The sequence below is a fragment of the Bos indicus genome, chromosome 29, assembly GCF_029378745.1.
Source record: "Bos indicus isolate NIAB-ARS_2022 breed Sahiwal x Tharparkar chromosome 29, NIAB-ARS_B.indTharparkar_mat_pri_1.0, whole genome shotgun sequence".
Taxonomy (NCBI): Eukaryota; Metazoa; Chordata; class Mammalia; order Artiodactyla; family Bovidae; genus Bos; species Bos indicus.
The window spans coordinates 2,415,868-2,440,927 of NC_091788.1; the positions used below are offsets into that span (position 1 = coordinate 2,415,868).

General features: G+C 43.0%; 1 protein-coding gene and 1 long non-coding RNA gene across 7 annotated transcripts in view; one reads left to right on the plus strand and one right to left on the minus strand.

The window, feature by feature from the left end:
* Window positions 1-11,346, plus strand: part of LOC139180752 (uncharacterized) — a 36,402-nt gene extending 25,056 nt beyond the window's left edge. Inside the window, exon 3 of one of the 2 annotated variants that reach the window (XR_011565013.1) lies at window positions 11,167-11,346. This is a non-coding gene — a long non-coding RNA (uncharacterized lncRNA). Of the gene's footprint in view, window positions 1-9,986; window positions 10,140-11,166 lie in introns of those variants that run through there. The other variant, XR_011565014.1, reaches the window with a different exon arrangement.
* The window catches only part of FAT3 (FAT atypical cadherin 3), an 801,654-nt gene that overhangs the window by 361,288 nt on the left and 415,306 nt on the right, over window positions 1-25,060 (minus strand). The window lies entirely within an intron of this gene.

The window sequence follows — 25,060 nt, forward strand, 5'->3', positions numbered from 1 at the left end:
CAGTATGTACTAACCGCGTTTATTGAAGCATCTTGCCCACAGTTGATACCTGTCTAGGGCTGGAGATCAGGCTTGCTCAATCCATCACTGCTGTGCAGGCTGTGCCCATGGCTGGGTAAGAGTAAGCGCTTGGCAAATACCGTAAGATGAGGGCCCGTCGAGCCCAGTCACTGCCCAGCCCACCCTGGGCGTCAGAGAAGCACGGCCCCCAGGTGTGCCGGGACACCCATCCTTGACACACACGCTGCTGATGGTTAAACCCTTGGTGGGAGAAAGCTGGCCTGCTTCTGTCACCTAGACAAGAGCTGATTTCTTTTTCGAGCCCCTCTTGTCTGTCAGACTAGGTGGGTGTGAGACTTCAGAAGAAGGCATGATGTAGGCCTCTGTCTCTCAGGAATTCTGCAGAAGGCAGTTGGAAGGGGACTTATTCACGATCCTGGAGGCACTAGGGTAATGCATTTCACAGGACACGCCTGGTCCTGTTAGAGCTCCAGGCCCCCAGACTGCGGGCCAGGCACCCTGTCTGAGGCTGTGCACACTGATCTCATTGCCTTCTTTATGAACAGCTTGCAGGAGGCCTTATATTTACAGATAAGGAATTACAAGCTCAAAATGTGTAAACGCTTTGCTCGTGGACTCTCAGCTGGTGCATATCTGAGCCCACATTTGAGCTCAGGCTTGGCTGACCTGGAACCCTCTGCCCCAAGCATTGCTGCCTGTCCCCACTCCCTGCTTTTTCTGAGGACTGGGGGTGCCATCCAGGGAAGGAGGCAGGGGCCAGAGACCCGCCCCCGGAGTCCAGCCCTGATGCTGGAAACAGAGTAAGATGATGCAGGATGAGCTGCTGCTGCTAAGCCACTTCAGACGTGTCCAACTCTGTGCGACCCCCGAGACGGCAGCCCACCAGGCTCCCCTGTCCCTGGGATTCTCCAGGCAAGAACACTGGAGTGGGTTGCCATATCCTTCTCCAATGCATGACAGTGAAAAGTGAAAGTGATGTCACTCAGTCCTGTCTGACTCTCAGCAACCCCATGGACTGCAGCCTACCAGGCTTCTCCGTCCATGGGATATTCCAGGCCAGAGTACTGGAGTGGGTTGCCATTGCCTTTTAGGATGAGCAAATATTACTAAAGAGCAGCAGATGCCAAAATTTAAACACTGGAAGGAAATCCTCCTGGAGCAGTGATTGGTCATGAGGTACAGCAGTTTGGTTTGGGGGTAAGACTGGGATTGGAGGACACCTAGGGAGGGTTACAAACTAAACACCTCTGAAAGAGGTCAATTCTTGTGTCATTTATTTCTTTGTGAGTCTCAGCTGGTGCTGAGATGTAGAAGATATTAAAGTGTAATTGAATATAATTAAGTTTACAAGGTTATTCTGCACTCCTCAAGCACAAATTCATAATAAAAAGGAAGAAAATAATCCTTACCAGCAAACTGGTCTATATTAACATTTGCTTTTATATAATGTATTTTTTAAAATATTTTTCTATCTGTTCAGCAATGTTAACCTGGGAGATACACTCTCAGGGATCTCCCCCTCTGGGTGGGAATACTGAAAACTCAGCACAGCGGATAGACACATTCACAGAACAAAACACATATAAATCCTGAGGTGGACCCTCAAGGAAATACATATATGACATCCATTTCACTGTAAATGGAAACTCCTCTCCTCTACATAGGTAAATTAGCATTTTATATATAAGTAGCTGGGAAGGTACTTTATTTTTTAAGATTTTTTTTGGTGTGTGCCATTTCTAAAGCCTTTATTGAATCTGTTACAATATGACTTCTGTTGTTCATATTTGATGTTCTGGCCTCGAGTCACGGGGGATCTTAGCTTCCTGACCGGCACTCTCCCTCATACCCCTGCACTGGGAGGTAAAGTCTTAACCTCCGGACCACCAGCACAGTCCCAGGGAGGGTATTTCAGACTGAGCATTGAGGGCAAGATTAAATAGGTATCTTTTGTTTGTTCTCAGGATGCAGAATATAAGAGTCTAGTACATGTGAAAATAGATGTCTTGTAATGGGTCAAAGTCAGGAAGAAAAATATATCATAAAAGCATACATTATGCTTCTTTTTGGTAGGAGATGTTAGTTATTTAAGTGCAAGCTGGTGAACTGTTCAATTTCACAAACATATCATAGACACCTATTAACCTACAAAACTTGGTGTTTGGTGCTGTGAAAATCCAAAGATAAGGCGAGATCTTGAGGGTACAGAAATTATTGGGACAGAATCAGACTCTTTGAGTGGAAAAAAATTTTTTAATGCAATCTAAATATCTAAAGATTTAAATGGAATTTATCCGTTTATGAGCAATGTAAAACTTCTGAAATTCCAATTTTTTGTTGAAACTGAGGCACAGGTTGATTTCATGGGGCTCTGATAGAAAGCAAAAATTTTTAACTGAAATGGCCAAGCGATTAACCTTGAGAATTTAGGTGAACAAACATTATTCTCCTATTGTGGAGACTTTGATGATTTGCAAACTTGGCCAAATTCATTCATATACATTATAGTCCTTTGGAAGGAAAGCAAAAAATCACTATGGAACTGCGTGATCCTGGAAATGCTTTTCCTAAGATGGTATGTGACCAGCAGAGGTGCCACGGGGGTGGATCGGGCAACGCCAGAGAGTTGGAGAGAGCCTGCAATTCTCACTGATGACCTGGAAGCTTACCAAAGTGGAGTTTACCAAAGTTCAAGAACTACTGAGAAAACGTAAGCCATAACACAAGACTTCTGTACATTAATTCTGATTAGTAAGGTCTGAGGTAAATGATTTATCACCTTGTCTCACAGTATTCGCACTGAAAGTAATGAAGTCTTTGCAATATGAACCTTCCTTACAGCAACGGCTAGTAAATCTTTGTTGAAAAGCATGTCAAAGCTGCCAGGATGATTATTTTTATTTTTTGGCTGACACCTGGCAGAGCCAACAATTAAATGAAATGAAAATTTCCACCAACCCTGGATCTACTGAATCTTTTGTTCAAGAGCTCACAAACCTTGTACTCTGTTCTTCTTTTTAATAAGTCAAGTACTAGATATCTACTATCCTTCTATCAAGGAAGAAGCTGCTTTGGGGTTGGAGGGGATTCCAGAAGCTGTTTAATAAAGAAGGAAACAAGCAGATGAGGGTCGGGCTGCACAGCGAGCCAGGAGTACCAAGTGGCAATTGGCCTGGGCCTCTTAGAAGCACCACTTGTTTCATCTGCACTCAAGTCCCTGAGCGTCTGAGCCGGAACATAAAGCCTGGGGGAGGCAGCCTGGGGGGAGGCAGGGACTCAGAAGGCAAGCGGTGGGAGTTCAAGTCCTGACTCGTCTCTCACTATCTGCCACCTTGAACAATCGAACTGCCCCAGTGTGCTGTGCAAAAGTGAGACAGAAAGGTATGGGAATCTCACACAAGGGAACACACATCAGCGAGGAGGCCTGGGCCCTGCACGTGGTGTACACTCAGGGAATGTCAGCTCTGCTTATTCTTCCAGGGAGAGAAGCAGAACCAAGTGTGCTGTAAATACCTGGCTGGAACCAGCTCAGGTTCGTCTTCCAAAGCCCCAGATTCACAGAGCGCACGAGCCAGCAGAGTTTCAGGATGAGTTATTTTGGACTAGTGCAGTTTCTTCTATGTGAACTCTCAGAGGCAATCAAGCTTTGGCACTAATGGTGTGAATCTCAACTCTAAGCTGTTTTGCAGAAGGATAAACACAGAAGTGTAGCCTTCTCAGCTACAGAAGTTTATACCATATGTAATAGATGCCATTCGAAGATTCCACACACTAGTGTCCCTCCCTCCAGCCTTACATCCTTCACCAGCACTCTGCCCAGACCATCTCCCTGCACCGCTCCCTCTCTCTCTCCTCCTCTTCTCTCTCCTCCCTCTCTCTTTCCGTCTCTGTCTCTCCCCTTCTCTCTCTCTCCCTCCATCTCTCTCTCTCTCACATATACACACAGACCCCTGGCACTCTATGACCCTTCCTTCGAATACGCTGCCTGGAATGCTTTGCCTGTGTTACATCCATCTCCCCACCTGTCCCCACTCCCACCTCACAGCCCCCTTCCGCCCTGAGTGTTCCCCTGCCCCCACCTCACAGCCCCCCTCTGCCCTGGGTGTCCCCCGCCCCCACCTCACAGCCCCCCTCCACCCTGGGTGTCCCCCTGCCCCCACCTCACAGCCCCCCTCTGCCCTGGGTGTCCCCCGCCCCCACCTCACAGCCCCCCTCTGCCCTGGGTGTCCCCCTGCCCTCACCTCACAGCCCCTCTCTGGCCCGTGGTGTTGCTGAGTGGACCCCACGCTCAGGGCTCCTGCTCCCTGGCCCCCTACTGGAGTGCTGCTCCTCCTCTGTGCCACTGGGCAGACCCTCCACCGTCCAAGCTCCTCCTGGGGCCTTTCCCAGTCACCTTCTCAGATGCAGCCCCTGAGACCCTCCCCTCTATGTGTATCAGAAGGTTCCTTTTCTCCATGTATGTGTCTCCAGCAGTTTCTACCCTCTGATGTGCTCTTGTTTCATTTCCTTTTATCGTCTTCACTCTCACATACATGACCATGAGAACAGAAACCTTGTATGGCATATATACTGTGTCTTCTGCTCCTGCAACACAACCTTGCATATAGTCTCACTCCATGAATACTTACTGAACACATACATGAAGGAGTGGATGCATGACGGGGGGGATATGCCAACTCTCACGGTTCTCTGAGGTCTAGCTAAAGCTTCTCCTATTCTATGAAATCTTCCCTAAGGTTTCTTATCTAATCTGAATTCCCAGTGCACCTACTATCATGACTAGGCATCTTCTTGTGAACAAACGTGTTCTATTTCAATTGTAAAAATGTGCATTTTCTCTTCCCACTGGCTTCTAACTACCTTGACAGCAGCAACCTTGACTGTCTCAAATGCAGCTGTAGGTCAGGAGTTATCAGAAGTTCAGGCACACATATTGGAGGAGAAGATGCTTGGGCCACACTAAGGGTCTGTAAAAGTGAAAGTGTTAGTCACTCAGTCATGTCCAACTCTTTGCAACCCCATGGACTCCCACCATGGGATTGTAGCTCGCCAGGCTCCTCTGTCTACGGAATTCCCCAGGCAAGAATACTGGAGTGGGTAGCCATTCCTGTCTCCAGGGCATCTTCCCAACCCAGGGATCAAACATAGGTCTCCTGAATTGCAGGCAGGTTCTTTATCTTCTGAGCCACCAAGCCCCTAAGACAAGGATCTATCCACACGCTCCTATTTTAGGCACAATTTCAGCATCCCAACAGATTCTGACAACAAGAAATAACAGTAAGCAATAAGAGGTAAAGACGACAGCTATGGGCAAAGAAAGGTGTAAGAGGTCAAAGGCACATGTGTCGGGGGTTGGCATTACATGGTAAGAGTCAGCACTCGACCACAAAGACATCATGGAAGCTGCTTCATGATAGCCCATGCGATCATGGGTGGGCTGTGGATCAAGGTCAACTGTAAAAGGCACAGGAAAGTGTTGTGTTTTATAGAAAAGCTTACAATCAAAAGAAGTGTTTTGGTAAATCCTGGAGAAGGTGTTGAGAAAAGGGAACCTCCTTATACTGTTAGTAGGAATGCAAATTGGTGAAGACATTAAGGAGAACAGACATTAAGGAGATTTCCTGAAAAACTGAAAACAAAGCTTCCACGTGATCTAGCCATCCCACTCCTGGGCGTATATCCGGAGAAAAGTCTAATTCGAAAGGATACATGCACCCCAATGTTAGCAGTGCTATTTACAATAGTCAAGACACGGAAGCAACCTAAGTGTCCACTGACAGACAATACATTAATAATGAGGACAAATCAATAGTACATATATACAATGGAAAACCACTCGGCCATAAGGAAAAATGAAATAATGCCACTCAAAGCAATGGATGGTTTAAGTGGATGGTTCTAGAAATTATTATACTAAGTGAAGTAATTCAGACAGAGAAAAGCAAATATCATATGCTATAACTTAGGTGTAGAATCTAAGAAAAATGAAACAAAGAAACTTATTTACAAGTCAGAAATGAACTCACAGGCATAGAAAACCAACTTATGGTTACCAAAGGGGAAAGCAGTGGGAGAGAAAACTTAGAAATTCGGAATTAATAGATATACACTACTAGATATAAAACAGATAAACAGCTAAGACTTACCATATAGCCCAGGGAACTATATTTAATATGCTGTAATAACCTATATTGGCAAAAATCTGAAAAATTATATATACATATATATATAATTATGAAGCCAGCACAACACTGTAAATCAGTTGTACTTCGGTAAAAAAGATATTATTGAGATAAATAAAAAAGAAGTCCTTTGAGGTATAGGTTCCAGTTGTCAAGACTTCTCCCCTTTGGGTGGAACACTGTTTTCCCATGAGGTCAAATAAATAAGGCCCTCTTGCTCTAAGCTTAGCACAGCGTTGGGCACATCACATAATTTTTACTGACGGAACCATTTCCTTGGGGAAGCAGCCTAGAATGTGAAATGTAATCTCTGTAATCACTAATTCTCTTTGCTAAGGGACAATTATTTGATCTGGTATTTGCTGGGAAAGCGTGGAGCTTGTTGACTGGCACTTCTGAACTTTCTACTAACGTGTCTTTCTGGCATGTTGAGACCATGTCCTTGGGCAAGCAATGAACTCCCTGGGCAATTTACAGCAAACAGAGAGGCGAGGAGATGCAGAGGGCTGTCCTCCTCTCCAGACGGGAGGCGCTCTGGAGGGTGTCCTCTTCTAGGGAGCTTCCTCTGCAGCCGGTAGGGGCAGGATGGCGTGGAGGAAAGAGCAGAGGGCTGGGAAGCAAAACCATTTCAAGAGGAACTGACACCTGTTGTTTCCCTTGTGCTGGGAAACTGTGCGTTTAGCTCACTTCATATGGGGGCTTCCCTCATAGCTCAGCTGGTAAAGAATCTGCCTGCAATGCAGGAGGCCTGGGTTCATCCCTGGGTTGGGAAGATCCCCTGGAGAAGGGAAAGGGTACCCACTCCAGTATTCTGGCCTGGAGAATTCCACGGACTATACAGTCCATGGGGTCGCGACGAGTCGGACACGACTGAGGGACTTTCACTTTCACTTCATGTTAAGAACAATTCTAGCAGGTCTTTTCTGTCACTACCACACCACTGCCACCACGACCAACACAACAATCATTACCATCAGGTCACCATCATCACCACACAGAAGAATAAACTGAGCAACAGAGAGCTTAGGCCTGGCTAAGATTAGTAGGCAGAAGGAGCCAGGTCTCAAACTGACTTGGTCCCACCAGTTTCTAGTTGGATGTCTTACACATCACATAAACTTTCTGGGCTTCAGTCTTCTCATCTATAAAATGGAATAATCCACAGTCTCTCCCTCACAGATCTTTGTGAACTTCAAATGATGCCTGCAAACCCCTGTGGAAACTTTTACATGACATACAAAAGCACTATATATCTGATTACACAGATTATTTCTATGTAAACACCTATGCAACAAAACCATGTTTTCCCCAAGCCTGAGAAGCCCATTTAAAAAAGGAAAGTGTACCTCAACTTTACACAAGTTGACGTGATTTTTCCCCCTCATCAGTCTTCAACATGGATTTCAAAATTGTTTTCCAACTATGACCTTCTAAGAAAGCTATTCTGTGGAGACTATTCTCTTAGGAAACTCCAAATAAAATACAAATCTTTCAAATAAATGAGGCCATTTGCATTCCCATGGGTTACTTATGCATTTTTATTTCCATATTTCAAGCATTTTCCCTATGGCTTTTCTCCCTTTGATCCATATCCGTCTGACATGTTGAACTTAGTTATAAAGTTGTGACTAGCCTGGGATGCCTGGGTCATTTAGATTTGTATCCTGTTATCAATATTATATAACGAGACCTACTTCAGAATAAAAGCCTACATTTCTTAGAATTACTCCTATTCTCCAGGCAGATATGCAGCTAAGGAAGAATTGCTTGAGAAATGATCAGAGGGGCTTCCCTATCCAAGGACTTTCCAACCATGAAGGAGTCTCCATAACGCAAATAGTACAGCTTGGCTAAAATCATAGAGACCAGAGTTTAAATCATGGCTCTATCCTTTTCATCAGCAACATGAATGTAACTCACTTAAACTCTGAATCTCAATTCCTTTAACTATAAAATGAGAATAATGATATCCTGTAAATTATCTGTCACTTGTGGGTGCTCAATAAAATGTTAGCCAGAAAAGAGGATGCATTCATTTACACTGAAAAGATTTGATGGATCACAATCTAAGGCTATCAGTTAAGCTATAGCTTAAAGAGATGGGAATACCAGACCACCTGACCTGCCCCCCTGAGAAGCCTGTATGCAGGTCAAGAAGCAACAGTTGGAACTGGATATGGAAAAACAGACTGGTTCCAAATCAGGAAAGGAGTACATCAAGGCTGTATATTGTCACCCTGCTTATTTAACTTATATGCAGAGTACATCATGAGAAATGCTGGACTGGATGAAGCACAAGCTGGAATCAAGATTGCTGGGAGAAATATCAATAACCTCAGATATTAACTAAAGAGTCTCTTGATGAAAGTGAAAGAGGAGAGTGAAAAAGTTAGCTTAAAACTCAACATTCAGAAAACTAAGATCATGGCATCCAGTCCCATCACTTCATGGCAAATAGATGGGGAAACAATGGAAACAGTGACACACTTTATTTTCTTGGGCTCCAAAATCAGTGCATTAGGTGACTGCAGCCATGAAATTAAAAGATACTTGCTCCTTGGAAGAAAAGTTATGACCAACCTTGACTGCATATTAAAAAGTACAGACATTACTTTGCCAACAAAGGTCCATCTAGTCAAGGCTATGGTTTTTCCAGGGGTCATGTATGGATGTGAGAGTTGGACTATAAAGAAAGCTGAGGGCTGAAGAATTGATGCTTTTAAACTGTGGTGTTGGAGAAGACTCTTGAGAGTTCCTTGGACTGCAAGGAGATCCAACCAGTCCATTCTAAAGGAGATCAGCCCTGGGTGTTCATTGGAAGGACTGATGTTGAAGCTGAAACTCCAATACTTTGGCCACCTGATGTGAAGAGCTGACTCATTTGAAAAGACCCTGATGCTGGGAAAGATTGAGGGCAGGAGGAGAAGGGGATGACACAGGATGAGATGGTTGGATGGCATCACCAACTTGAAGGACATGAATTTGAGTAACCCCTACGAGTTGGTGATAGATAGGGAGGCCTGATGTGCTGCAGTCCATGGGATCACAAAAAGTCAGACATGACTGAGTGAATGAGCCAAACTGAACTGAAAGGAAGACCTCTGTAGAATCATTTCTAATCAGACCATCTGTCCATAAATGACACAGTTAAATGTGACATCAGACAAGTTCTTAGCAATCCAGCTAATTTATGAAAACACTCTGTAAAGCATTAGCACATCCAAGAGGCTGCAATGAGATAGGTTTAATGAGAAAGAGTATTGAGGGAGAGATGTTGGAGGTGATAAAAGGGACAGAGTGAAGTAAAGGCACAGAGAAGAAAAGAGTTAAACTAAAAAGTGAAGGACAGAAAATCCACACATATGTCAAGGTTGGTCTTCAAGGGATAAAAGGGAGGAAGGTGGGAAAGAAAACCACAAACTCTTAGCACTACAGGGTGGGCACAGTGCGAGAGAACTACCCAGTTGAGTGCAGGCAAGCTCATGAGAACTCCTGAGGCCTTACTGGGCAGACGGGGCCCCAGCAACCGATAGTACTAAGCCAGGAGGGATGTCTGACAGCAGTAAAGCCCAGTGTAGGTTGTTTGGTCAAAACAGTTTGATAATCAGGGTCAATAGGAAGTTGGGAGGAAAGCAAGTTTGTTGTTCTGGTAACTGGAGATGAAGGAGCAAGTATCTGACTCAAGAGAATAGAGAAGGAAGCCCAGTCTCATTGTACCCATGGCTCACTCCCCTGCGTGGTGCCTGCGAGGGCCAACAGCAAGATGGTTATATCTCTCATCAGATACCATCATACACTGGAACATGGGATCCGCGGGCCACTCAGTCCAGAAGAGCATGTCCCCGAAGCACGGTGTCTGACACCACCATCCATCTCAGGGATAGACTGGAATACACATGCAATCCGAACAAGATTGTGCTGATTCTGCAAATGTGGTCCAAGGCAAGTTCTTGAAGTCCCCATCAATCTGACTGACCCCCACCCTGTCCCACCCAGAAGTTCTAGCGCTGCTGCTCGTGTGTCTTTTGGAGGGTGCAAGGGGTGGGTGGGTAGGGGGAGAAGGTGGTGGAGCTGGATTCCACAGTGGGGAGGCCTCACAAGCCATGTACTGGCCTGACAAGGTTAGGCTCTCCCCAGAATTTTATTTTTTTCGGAATATATGTTAAAATGTGGCTTCCAAGGTGGCTCAGGGTAAAGAATCCATCTGTAATGCAGGAATTGTGGGTTCGATTCCTTGGTGGGGAAGACCCCCTGGAGAAGGGCATGGCACCCCACTCCAGTATTCTTGCCTGGGAAAGCCCATGGACAGAGGAGTTTGGTGGGCTACAGTCCATGAGGTTGCAAAGAGTCAGACGTGACTTCAGCAACTAAATGACAGCAAATGTTAAAATGTGGTATATTTCTTACCAAAAGAATAGCTACCCTGTGGGGCTTGTGTATTGATAAGGGTGACCTCAGAAACATCACTCTCACAGGGCTCCGCACACCGCTGAGCTCTCGCTCCACCACCCAGTGTCCCCCCACCTCCAGTCTTTCCTGGACCACACACACAAACATTACCCAGTGCTCTCTCTTGTTTTAGGGTGATCAATAAAAAGCGGGTGTCAGTTACCCCTGCAGACCCCAGAAACCTGGATGCCAAGCATGAAAACCTGCTAGTTGGGGGTGGGGACCTGGTCTCGGAGTCTCCCAACATCGTTACTGTACCACACTCACAGCGTTCAAGAAGGGCCTGTAAGCACACGAAGTATCAGTCTCAGGGGTGAAGCTCCACATGAATGAGGTCATATTTATTTATGCCATCTAACGCCTGTACACGACCACTGAGTACTTACAATGCCTCCTAATGAGAAAGTATGTCTTGTACCTTGGAATAAGATGTGGGAATAAGCTTGCCTTTATAAAGGACTTAATTATTACTTCGTTATTAGGGTTACAAAGCTCTTGTTCTTTTCTTTCTTAGCTCACAAACCAACAAAAGAGAGAGCAAATTCAAGAACCATGGAAATCCTGCGCCAGGAAGTACCACCATAATGTTCGTGAAGAAAAGCAATTTGTGTTGTGGACAGAATGCATTTCTCTCCCATTATAACCACAGCCTGTTAAAAGCCTGTCAGGAAATAAATAAAACACTTTTTGTTCTGCTGCCCACATCCTTGTACTCAATTCAGCAGATTCAAGCTTCTCAGAAATGCAATCGAAGGTGAAGCCAAAGAGGACACGCAGGCTGGGGAAGGAAAGTGTCCAGAGGAGCCTGTGGGGACGTGGGCCCCTCCAGACTTGCTTCCCCAGTCCCTCTGCCCCCACGACCCTCACCTGAACTCACACACTGTTACAACAGATTCAGCCACGAGGTTCCATCCCTGACAAGTCCCATCCTTCCTGCCAAAAAGCAGCATTCGTCTTACCAAGGAAAAGAGGAGGGGTGAAATTAAAGAGCTCACACGGTTTATGTAGAGTACATGTGGGCATCAAAAAGATTCTTACTCCTAGCTCCAAAAACATACTATGTATCTGAATGAGTGCTTTAAGATGTATGATTTTTCTAACAGTATATCTTAAGTGATGCTTACTATATATAATATATTTTTCCCCTGCAAGCAATCCACCTCACACGTTTTCAGAAGCACTACCAAAATAGAAAGCATTCTGAAGCATGCTGTGGATTCTGGCAGCAAACATTAAGGGTGGGGAAAGGGGGCTGGGTTTTACGGTAAAGCAATCTGGGGTATCACTGGAAAATGTATAGGCAATCTTTCAACTAAGAACGCCTGCCTTATGAATAATCCATAAATAACAACTGACCCTAAGTATCCACCATAACCTCAGCTACCTTTTTCCCCACACCGCATTCCCGTGCCCAGCAGAGGGCCTGACCCATGAGGCACTAAAAGGATGAGTTCCATACACGTGTGGCCACTGACTAAGTGAAGGCCGATGAAGGTTCGAGGGCAACTGGTACATAGAAGTGACAAACGGTTTTGTTTTCATGCTTCTAAACACCAAGGGACTAAGGAAGATTATTCAGTCATTCTCATATTCACTTACACAGATGTGCAAGTTAAATAACTGGGATCCAAAGTCCTTGCAGTGCCCACCACCCCCAGCTCCCTGAATCCTGCCTCTTGTTCCTTCTGCTTCTAGTGCTGAGCCCTCACTGTGACACACACCACTGCTTATCAGTGGGTGAAACGGACATTGGGGCGAAGGGGTCCCTGTTCCTCCTAGTTTGTTCAGGGTGTGTCTCTGAAGCCACAACCTGGAAGTGGGCACATACGTAATTGAGATAAAGCTTTGTAATAAATATCATCATACCAAGTAACTACTTTTTGCACATAGGCTTTCCTGATCTAACTTGGGAATCAAATACTATATTATAATGGTATGTGTTCCAGTAAGACATTAGTAAACACATGCAATATACAATTTGCTCATAATCATAAGATTCCTTTCATATGAGGTCATGAGACAAAGTGCTGCATCATGCAACAGGGTCAGGATTACATACAGACCGTTAACCTGCTGCAGTCGCCCTTCTAGAATGTTCAAGGAAGAGAATGCACCTGATTGTAAGCTGAGGTCACCAGGCAACTTTGGATCAGTCAACTAACTACAAGAGAAATACTCTTAGAGCTCAGTACAACCCAGCCCAGGGTCCTTAGCTAGCAAGTGCTACATAAACATTTGATAAATGGCAAAGTAAAACCAAATTAGGCCACTTCACACCCATGAAGATGGCTAGTAGGAGAAAAAAAATAGAAAAATTACAACTATTGGTGCGGATGTGGAGAAACTGAAACTCGTATATACTGTAGTTGTTGTTCAGTTGTTCAGTTGTGTCCGACTCTTTGCGACCCCATGGACCGCAGCACGCCTGGTTTCCTTGTCTTTCACCATCTCCCAGAGCTTGCTCAAACTCATGTCCATTGAATTGGTGATCCCATCCAACCATCTTGTCCGCTGTCTTCCCCTTCTCCTCCTGCCCTCAATCTTTCCCAGCATCAGGGTCTCTTCTAATGAGTCAGCTCTTCGCATCAGGTGGCCAAAGTATTGAAGCTTCAGCATCAGCATCAGTCCTTCCAATGAATATTCAGGACTGATTTCCTTTGGGATAGACTAGTTTGATCTCCTAACAGTACTGTTAGTGGGAATGTAAATGGTGAAACTCATATAAAAACAGGAAGGTGGTCCTCAAAAAATTGAAAATACAATTACCACCTGATCCAGAAATCCCACTTCTGGATATACACCTAAAATAATTGAAAATGGGCCTTAAAGAGCTATTTGCACACCTGTGTTCATAGCAGTATTATTCACAACATCCAAAAGATGAAAGCAGCCCAGGCATCCATCCACAGACGAATGGATAAACAAGATGTGATGTATGCATTTTCCTGTGTAGCCCAGCCAGGGACGCCTCTCACCCTTGGACCTCCCTGGTGGCTCAGATGGTGAAGAATCTGCCTGTGACTCAGGAGACCCAGGTTCAATCCCAGGGTTGGGAAGATCCCCTGGAGAAGGGAACGGCTACCCACTCCAGTATTCTTGCCTGCAGAATGCCACGGACAGAGGTTACAGTACATGGGGTCGCAAAGACCTGAACAGGACTGCGCACCTACAAAGGGATATTATTCAGCCTCAAAAAGGAAGGAAATTCTGACACATGTTACAACACAGACGGATCCTGAGGACATTATGCGGTGCAAAATAATCCAGCCACAGAGATAAACAGTGCAGTGATTTCACTTCTACGAGGCACCTAGAGTAGTCAGATTCATGAAGACAGAAAGGAGAACAGTGGCTGCCAAGAGCCACTGGAAAGAGGAATGGAGAGTTGCTTAATGTGTGCTGTGTTTCAGTTTTTCAAGATGAAAAGAGTTCTGGATATTGATTGACAAACAATGGGAATGTACTTAAGGCTGCTGAAATGTACACTAAAAAATATGAGGATGGTAACATTTATGTTTTGTGTTTTGCCACAGTTAAAAAATATGTCCACAAAAACAAAAAAGATATCCACAATAACTAAAGAGAGATAATGCTCTAATATCATCAAATACCCATCAGCAGCCCAATTGTTCCATAAATGTAATAAATTTGCTTTAATCAGTACCAAAATATGGTTCATACTATTTTTTAAAAATAATTAGAAGATTTAGAAGATTCCTGATCTATTGTTGGGCAATATTGTGGTCTGTAAAAGAAGTAGTGTCTAGATAAGTTTTAAAATGACACATATTCCTTGATTACAAGACTAAGAAGGATTTGAAGGCAGGAGCTGTGGTCTTATTATTCTGCGTCCCCAAAGCCTTAGAAGAAATACTGAATAAATGACCAGATAGCGCATTCTTTCAGTTTAACTACTGCGGAAACAAGATGTAGGTGCAAAGAAACTGACAGAAAAGGCTCCTTTTCCTTTGTAAAAATCCATCTGTCAGAAGCTGGATGCTTACTACTCTGCCTGCAGCTAAACTGATAAAATTCTATGCCTTTTTAGAAGCAAAAATATTTTAAGTTCCTGTCATGAGCTTTGTAAAACAACTGATACGCTTATAGTTTAGCAAAAATTGACTTGGTATGCCTAGCAGTCTCTGCATTAGAGATACTGTGTTAGACATTAAAAAAACAAAACAAAACTCTTTAGGAGACGATAATGTTCTACATGGAATAAGATAATTAAGAGGGGTGCAATTTTTCATATTAACCATTTTTAAGAAGTCTTTATTGAATTTACTACAATATTCCTTCTTTTTTTTTTTTAACGTTTTGGATTTTGGCTACGAGGCATGTGGGATCTTGTCTCCCTGAGCAGGAATCAAACTAACAGCTTACCTGTTAAGGCCAAGTCTTAACAACCGGACTGCCAGGGAAGTCCAAGGGTAATATAATTAACACAGTAAAGTCCTAGCTGTTATGCTTCTGTTGTTGTGATGTGGTTGTTTGCATTGAGTGAGTGAATTCTTGGAACTGACAGAAATAGATGAACACATTCCACAGTATTCCAGAATCCTTCCAAAATCCTCTCCCAGAATGTGGCTCTCTTATAGGGCTCCTTACATATGAGACCTGCACTGTGGCTACAGCCAGTGCAGAAACCAGCTGTGGGAGGCACAGGGGTCCATTAAGAACCATAGCTATTCTGGCAGTTACTGCAGAGATGAAGGATATTAAAATATTAAACTTCAGCCTTAGAGGATATGAGGTCACCAAAGCCATATTTCAAAGCCAGAAGGCCATCCTTAGTACTTTAAGTGGGTTTTATTGTTTTTTTCCTAGGGCAGGTAAATTTACATTTGGCTTGGTAATAGAATTCTTTCAAAGGGGCCTGAATTTGAAAACATACAGGCCCTTAGCTTTCCTTCTTTTGTATTTGATTTAAAGGCACACAGAGGTCAGTCTCCTTGGGTTTATGGTTGAAAGATAATTCCAGCAGTAGAAATGGGTTGTGCTGGACTGAGTAAGGGATAGAAATTGGGAAGGAGCCAGTCTTGTAACCAAGACTGCTTACAAGTCAAGACTGGTTACCAATCTTGTAAACAGACTGCTTTAGGCACAGTTTAGCCTCTGTGTCAAAATCCTAGCTCCTCTGACCATACTAAATTATAGAGGGATTGTTAGTGATGAAAGAAAAGAAGGGATATAAGAAAAGGCAACAAACATCTCCTTTGTTTTTCACCTGTACATCAGCATGCTAGCGGAGAAGGAAATGGCAACCCACTCCAGTGTTCTTGCCTGGAGAATCGCAGGGACAGAGGAGCCTGGTGGGCTGCCATCTATGGGGTCACACAGAGTCGGAATCGACTGAAGCAACTTAGCAGCAGCAGCAGCTAGACCAGCACATACAGTGAATGCTGATAATCTATTACAGTGGTTGCTTGATAAGCAAGTGCTTCTGAAGCTTTTGTGCCCAATCAAATGAGACAACTACTGTAAAACAGAGTGTTCTTATGAATGAATAAATGTTAGTTTTCGAGCACTCTTTTTTCAACCTTTTTATATAAAGTCGGCTATTTTTAGAGGATAACAGAAGTAGTGATAACTAGTTAAAATCTGAGTTTGGTTTTATGATAAGAAATTGCATCCTGTGAGCCTGGCCACCTTTTGTCACACAGCTTGTCAGCTGCTTATCCATCTACAATTTGATTTCTCTACTTACACACGTGGTTTTTCTTCCTTACCACTCCACCTTCCTTCTCAATACTCTAGTGCCCTCTGTGACTGAACTTTTCCATGTCCTAGCTCAGCTCCTACTCCTGCCGGAAAAGCCTTCCTACCATACGCCCCTATCTAAGGCTTAAAGGCCAAGTTTAGGTGTCCCTTTTCCAAAGAAGCCTCTGCCGCACTCTCTCATTTTGTATTAATCTGTCACTCCCCGACCTCCTACAGTATATTGTTGAAACTTTGATTATGTCACTCATGAGTAAGTTCCCTGGACTAAAAAAATCTCTATGTGTCAGCATCCGTGTTCGAGGCAGTTGAATCATATACTTGAATATGAGTATCTTGAATCCTAAGCACTTGAATCTGAGCATCTGCTTAAGAATATTTACTGAGATCATACCAAAAGAAAATAATGAAGGAAAAGATGAGTTTCTAAAGGGAGAGAAATTTGTTCCAATTTAGAATTCCAGTGAAATTTAACTGGGGACAAACATGAAGATTAGGCACCTATTTGTATTGGTCTGAAGTAGCAGGCTGGTACTCCATGGGCTTACTGACGGTACAAGATTGATTTCCTGTATTTAAGCATACTTTTATGACAAACGGGGCTTGATATGGAAGGAGACAGCAGCTTCACAATATGAATAGCCTCAATTAGGGCTCAGTTAGACGTGTCACATCTTTGTTACTGAGATCAGAGGGGAAGAAATGTCGTCTACGTGGCCAGAGAGAGAGAACATCAGAAGTCATGCTAAAAGATATGCTCACTCAAATAAAGCAAGCATGATATATCCACTTGGCTGAACACATAAGCAAGTTTAAGCTTAAGCAAGAAACACAACTTAATAAGGAGGAGAAAATTGTGCCGAGATGGTGCGAGGAGAGAGAGAATTGGGATCTGTTGATTAGAACCTACTATACTTCATACCTGAATTCATAACTGAATCAACTCATTCAATGAAAATATACTGAGTACCTGTAAGTGTAAGTATCCACCTGCAATGCAGGAGACCTCGGTTGGGAAGATTCCCCAGAGAAGGGAAAGGCTACCCACTCCAATATTCTGGCCTGGAGAATTTCATGGACTCTATAGTCCATGGGGCCACAAAGAATCAGACACGACTTTCACCCGTAAGTGCTAGTTACATGCTGTTTGACAAAACTTTTACTAGTAAAAGGGGGAGTGCTACAGCAAATAAATCCGAGGTGGAAACTGCCTCTCGCCCACCACTGTCTGTTCTCTCCTTTTGCAGTAATAGAAAAGCCTGTCCACTCAGCTAGAAACCACATACATTCCTCGTCCTCCTTCACGGCTGGGTATGGAGAGTTCTGGCCAATGGAATGTAACTCCTAGGTCATTTCCAACTAAGAGGTCAAGCCGTACACCCTTCCTTCCTTTCCTTTCCCTATGAGCTGCAAAATGGAAGTGCCTAGGACTCAGCTTCAACCACAGACAGAAAGATAAAACCCGAGGAGATAGTGGGGTCGTATGATGGACAACTCCTAGTCCTTGACTGGTCACATGAAACAGAACCACCACACCTGCCTCAACTGTCACCTCCGTGCTGTTACATTAAAGGCAAGCAAACTGTCTTCGTTATTCTACTGCACTTTAGAAGCTTCTTCTTTATGACAGCTTAATTCTTATCCTACCTAGCCGAAGGCAATGGCAACCCACTCCAGTACTCTTGCCTGGAAAATCCCATGGGCGGAGGAGCCTGGTGGGCTGCAGTCCATGGGGTCACTGAGGGTTGGACACGACTGAGCGACTTCACTTTCACTTTTCACTTTCATGCATTGGAGAAGGAAATGGCAACCCACTCCAGGGTTCTTGCCTGGAGAATCCCAGGGACTGGGGAGCCCGATGGGTTGCCATCTATGGGGTCACACAGAGTCGGACATGACTGAAGCGACTTGGCGGCAGCAGCAGCAGCAGAGTCAAAATGGGGCTTCCCAAGTGGTGCTAGTGGTAAAGAACCCGCCCGCCAGTGCAGGAGACAAAACAGACTCGGGTTCGATCCTTGGGTCAGGAAGATCCCCCGAGAAGGACGTGGCAACCCACTCCAGTATTCTTGCCTGGAGAGTCCCCATGGACGGAGGAGCCTGCTGGGTTTCAGTCCATGGGATCTCAAAGAGACGTGACTGAAGAGACTAGTATGCACAGAGTCAGAATGGGGGCCAGGCCGTTGTGGTCTTATTTTGTGGGAAATGTGTCAAATACTATTTGTTTTCTGTGGGTCCTTGTCTACTTTTGCTCCAAACTCATCTGGCTGATATCTAAAAAAAAAAAAAAAATGGTTGACTTCTTTCTCACCTCATCTATGAATACCAGTGACTTGCTGAATGGTCCAGAACAAGCCTCTTAACTCTTTTCATCTGTGACAGCAAAAATACCCATTTTCCTCTGTGGAGTATTTTGTTAATTAATGTCAGTAGAGTAGAGAATGTTCCAAAGCAGGACTATTACTGTAAGCCTCCTTTACTCCAACTGTATAAGCAACATTAGAACTAATCACTCAGGAAGTAAAATCAGTAGGGAGTCGTCAAGAGGGTCAGCCTGTAATTAGTCAATGAGGTCACTGCCAATAAGAATAGTATATTCTGTTACACGTGTAACTGGATTTAATGGATGTACCACACTGGCAAGTTACTGGAAGAAGAAAACATTCCATCTTTGCCCTGGAACAGCATCTTATTGCAAAACACAAATGAAATACCTGTGGATCATGCCAAACAACACCAAAAAGGAAGTTGAACAGAGGCCATTGCTAGAAACGCCATTGCTGTACCAGAGAATTCAAAGAGAGCCACAGCAAAGGGACACCGCTGTTGAAACCACGTATGCTCTGTAAGCCTTGAGTACAAATCCATTGGAAAAGATCCTTCACCTTATATGGTCATCCTCTTGATGGTAAAACAAAGCAGGAGACTGACTGCTTCAAGTCCTAGAAGTTTCTAAGTGACTCAGATGCGGTGAGGACTCGACAACAGACTTTAAATACCTGGAGAGTTGTTTGTGTTGCTGACCAACCTTGCTCCAAATCCACCGATTAGAAAAAATGAACAAATGTGTTCCTTGGTGAGATTTGGCATTTGGCAGAGCTTGCAATCGCACCTTCTCCAAGATCCCTAGGCATCAGAAGTTCCATGTTCTAATACCATGATGTGGTCTGAGTCAGTAGACATACTACTATGATGCCACATTCAAGATCAAGGTTTCATTTTGCTAAGTTAAATATGCTATACTTTAGCATTTTTAATTATTAAAAAAAGCTTAAGCAGTTAAAGTCATGAGGGGCATTTTAGTTCATGTGCCTACAAGTATTTTGGCAACACTTCAAAAATCTCTTTGACTTCCAAGTCTGCCTCTAGGAATTTTTTTTCTAAAGGGAAAATAGAAACAGATTTACAAAGATAATAACCAAACCACCTTTTTAATAAGAGTAAAAAATTAAAACCAGTCCCATCCTGGATATTGGAGACAAACGAAAAGGCAGTACATGGGACCTGCTGAAATGAAATTACACTAATAACCAAGTTAGTATAATTAAACACTCCATTTTCTACAGATATAGGTCCCTGTCTTGAGGATCCTGAATATAATGTACTGAATTCTTTTGAGTTTAAGAAGATTATAAAAGTAGGCCCACTTTAACATCAAGTAAAAAATCCTTAGAAAATGTCACATTGACATTCTCTCATGTCTAGAAGAAAATTAAGTAAAAGGAAGAACACATCATCTGTAAATATTCTCATCTTATTGTTGTTCAATTGCTAAGTTGTGCCAACTCTTTTGCTAACTCATGGACCGCGGCATGCTGGCTCCACTGTCCATGGGATTGCTAGGCGAGAATCCTGGAGTAGGTTGTCCTTCCTTCTCCATGGGATCTTTCTGACCCAGAGATTGCAGGTAAACTTATACTAACAGGAAATTAGTTGTACAGCTTTGCACATTTCATTTTTGCCATTTGCCATCTCTCATATTTGAAATTATTCCAAGATAAGGAAAACATCTTTCTCTTAATTACCTGGAACCAATGTTCTAAAAAACTCTCCAGTTAGTATCATTCAGAAACATGATTTTTACAAAAGCAATTTAGGAAAAGAGGTTGCTGAAATGCAGCCCATTTCTTAAAAGCATGGTATTTCAGTGAATCAGAGTACATTCTGAAAACCATATAAATATATTACCATTATGCAGACTTACTATTTGCCATTAAAAGAAACTCTTATTTAATCCACAATTAGTGGAGTTTAATAATCCTTGATTCTGGGGATTTGATTAAATTCCAAACTTTAAATTTACTGACAAAAAGAACCAGAAAGTAACAAGACAACTGTGATCCTGGCCAATACTATTACTTCTTTCTTTTAATTTTTATTTCAAAATAATTTCAAATTTACAGAAAAGCTACAAGTAGAGCATAATGAACCTTCATATGTCCCTCACTCAGAGACACTACTCAGATTTGACTAGTGGTCCTGATAATTCCCTTTACAGAGAAGGATCCAATTTAGGACCAGACATGGCGCTTAATGGTCACAGCTCTTTATTCTTCTTCAGTCAGAAAGATACTCTTCAGTCCCTGCTCACCTTCATGACCTTATCATTTCTGATGATGCAGGCTGGGCTCAGGTGTGCTTATTGATACTGAGGTGTCCCTCCTGAACAGAGCTAAGAAATATCTGTATATAAATACACACACGTGCCCTTGCATCTGTATTTATTTCTACGGCTACCTATATATCTTGAATATAGCAATACCTCTAATTCCAATCCAACATCACAGAGTCACTCTAGCCTTCTTCTTCTACTGTTTGTAACATCCTTCTCCTCTGACAGTAAGAAAACTGGCTCATTATCCACTTCTTTGCTCACTAGCCGATATGTCACCGGTCTCATCTACCGACCCGACCAGCCATTGATCTCAGCACTTTCCTCTCTCTGTGTCTGACCTCAGTGGGGCCAACTCTTACCAGACACCCTCTTCACTTGGCCTTTTCTCCCTTCTTTATTCTGAAACAGAAAGGAGGCGAAAGAAGAAGGAAAAAAGGAAGAAGGGAAAGGAAAGGAAAAGAGAAAGAAAGGAAAGAAGAAAAAAGTTTTTGATGGTAGTAGGTATGGTGCATTTCAGGGACAAAAAAAATAAGGAAAATTTTAAAAAAGGAGGAAGAGACAAGAGGTGGCAGAGAATACTCAGTAAGATCCTGGGCTCTAGAAGCAAACTCGGGTTGGAATCTTGAATCTGCTTAGTAGTTGCAAAAATTTGGGTAATTTGCTTTACCAATTTGTGCCTTGTTTCCCCAAGGTTAGGACAAAAATCATGTACCTATCATATAGGACTAATATGTTCACATATTTAAAGCATATAGAAAAGCATTTGGAATGTTGTAAGAATAACTGAATGCTAACTATTACTTATCTATAGAAGTGAAAAATTTCTCTCCTGAACATGAGGCAATTCTTTTAATGCATTCAGCCAAGTTTTCTACCTCAAGATGTCCTGGCAAGTATGCTGATTGTGGAAACTGCAGAAAGACAATGCAAAATAAAATTTACAGTCACCAGAATTTGAAACAATGAAAACAAAACTCATGATCATATCCAGTCCTAACTCCTTCATATTTCCCCAATCCCTCATTTCTACAGAATAGCCACATCCTAAGAACAGAGACTGGGTTATCTTGATTGTTGAAGACGTGCAAATATTAATTATGGTCCCAATAACTTCATTGTCAATGACTGCTATTATCATTTTCATCATTTTTCTTCCCACAGGATGATAGTTAAGGTATTTTTTTCAGCAGTGAAAATTTCTAAAACGAAGGCCTCTACATGAATACAAAGCGGTATCATTTTAAATTCTAAATCTGTAGCTCAAATCATCAAAGTACATTCCACAGGCTATTCAAAACGCAGCTCAAGGTAAAATACTGCCCTCCAGCTGAGATAATGACTAATTTTCCAATCAGGTTTTTTTTTTTTCTTTTTTTGGCCATTTTTCAATCCACTGAAAATGTTCCTCTGCATGTTTAGAAAATGAAGTGAAATATTCTAATTTACAAATAATTACCACACACATCTCTGTAGGGCTAACAAACTACCAAAAAATTAAAATCTATGCATTGCCACTCTTTTGTAATACTTGCCTTTCCACTATCGTCCTCACCATGTCAGTAGCCTGTCTAAGATCCATTCCCACCTCTATTCCATATTCCTGGACATGACTATTTCACCAGTTAATGGCACTAACATGGCCACAAACTGAAACACTCACTCAGCCTGTGCTCTAACCCTTGGCTCTATAAATGGGTTCATAAACTGCTATTTACTGAATGTTTGTGTCCACACAAATCCATATGTTGAAACCTAACCCTCAGTCTGATGGTGTTCATAGATGGGTCCTTGGGTCGGTGATTAGGTCATGATGGCATGAACGGGAACCTAACAAGCAGGGCCAGGAGCGGGTCCCCATGCCCTTTCCACCCTGCGTGCTGACAGTGGGAAGCCAGACACCTATGACGAAGCAGGCCCTCACCAGACACTGCAACTGCAGGCACCATGGTCTGGGACTTTGCACGTGTATGTTCTCCAATCTTTGAGGAATAAATAGCTGTTGCTTGTAAGTCACCCAGTCTGTGAGATTTTGTTACAGCAGCCAGAACAGACTAAGATGCACATATAAGCTACAAGGCAGAAAAGTTCCTCCAAATGTATTGTATAGCCTTTAGGATTAGGCTTAGCTAAATGTCAAGTGGCAAAAAAAGGGCTTTCTGTACCATAAAAATCACTTCAATGAACTCCATGAATCACAGTTAAATCATTTTTTTTATGACTGAAAGACAAAGATTAGGTCTTTGCAGAATTCAGGGCCCACCACTATGATCCCTAATGCCGAGTCTTTTTGAAAAATGAAGTCTCTGTGCCCTGGGAAGAGGCTGAGGAAGCAATGGGCAAGCGGCTGCCGGGAAGATGGCACACCTGATCCCCACCACCATGCACAACAAGCAAGACAGTAAGAGCCATTGTCTACGGAGATTATTCAAAACTAGCCAAGGCACACAGTGTCCCTTAATCTCAGAAATCCAGAGGGGCAGCTATATTTTATCACAGTTTTTTAGATAAGGAAAAGGAGAATCAGAGAGTTTCTGAACTTGTCTGAGGTCATCACCAAGAGAGCAACAGGCAGAGCTGGAATTCAAACCCTTTTCCATCTAAGGGTGATCCTTGCCTTGCCACAAGAATTTGCATTTTGCAATATCCATAAGAATTCTCTCTAACCTTGATGACTCAATTAAAATACTTCATCTACTGTCTACTGGTTTTCAATATGCTGCTTGAAATAATTTTCTGTAGGTACAGAGCATCAGGTAACATCAATTCTAAAATTCCTTCCAGTTAAAAATGAAAGAGGGAAGGAAGAATGGAAGGGAGGGTGGGAAGGAGGAAGACTAACCAGTTCTTGAGCTGCCTGGGAGCTGCCTAAAATCAAAATTTTAGACAAAATTAAGCGGAACATCAACTTCAGAGAGAGCTGATAACAATGACAGTGGGGGTGTGGCCTGAGGTCAAAGAGCACAGAAGGTCTTTTTGGAGCTTTAGAGAAAGGACTGGGTAAGTCAGATAACTTTCCAGACCAGAGATCATCAAAAGATAAACTGTTGGCAAAAAGAGGGGCAGAGTCTAGCTCCAACCACATCTCCACAAATGACCAAATTTCATTCCTTTCCATGGCTGAGTAATATTCCATTGTATATATGTATCTCATTTCTTTATCCATTCATCTGTCAGTAGACATGTAGGTTGCTTCCATGTCCTAGCTATTGTATGCACATCAGAAGCTAACATACCATTATAAAGCAGCTACACACCAATTGCACTCATCTCACACACTAGCAAAGTAGTGCTCAAAGTTCTCCAAGCCAGGCTTCAACAGTATGTGAACCATGAACTTCCAGATGTTCAAGATGGATTTAGAAAAGGCAGATGAACCAGACATCAAATTGCCAACGTCTGTTGGATCATCAAAAAAGCAAGGGAATACCAGAAAAACATCGACTTCTGCTTTATTGATTACGCCAAAGCCTTTGTGCAGATCACAACAAACTGTGGAAAATTCAAGAGATGGGAATACCAGACCACCTTACCTGCCTCCTGAGAAATCTGTGTGCAGGTCAAGAAGCAACAGTTAAGAAGCGGACATGGGGAAACAGTCTGGTTCCAAATCAGGAAAGGAGTACGTCAAGGCTACATATTGTCACCCTGCTTATTTAACTTATATGCAGAGCACATCATGAGAAATGCTGGGCTGGATGAAGCACAAGCTGAAATCAAGATTGCTGGGAGAAATATCAATAACCTCAGATATGCAGATGACACCACCTTTATGGCAGAAAGTGAAGAGGAACCAAAAAGCCTCTTGATGAAAGTGAAACAGGAGAGTGAAAAAGTTGGCTTAAAACGCAACATTTAGAAAACTAAGATCATGACATCCAGTCCCATCACTTCATGGCAAATAGATGGGGAAACAATGGAAACAGTGACAGACTTTATTTTCTTGGGCTCCAAAACCACTGCAGATGGTGACTGCAGCCATGAAATTAAAAGACACTAGCTCCTTGGAAGGAAAGCTATGGCTAACCTAAACAGCATATTAAAAAGCAAAGACATTACTTTGCCAACAAAGGTCTGTCTA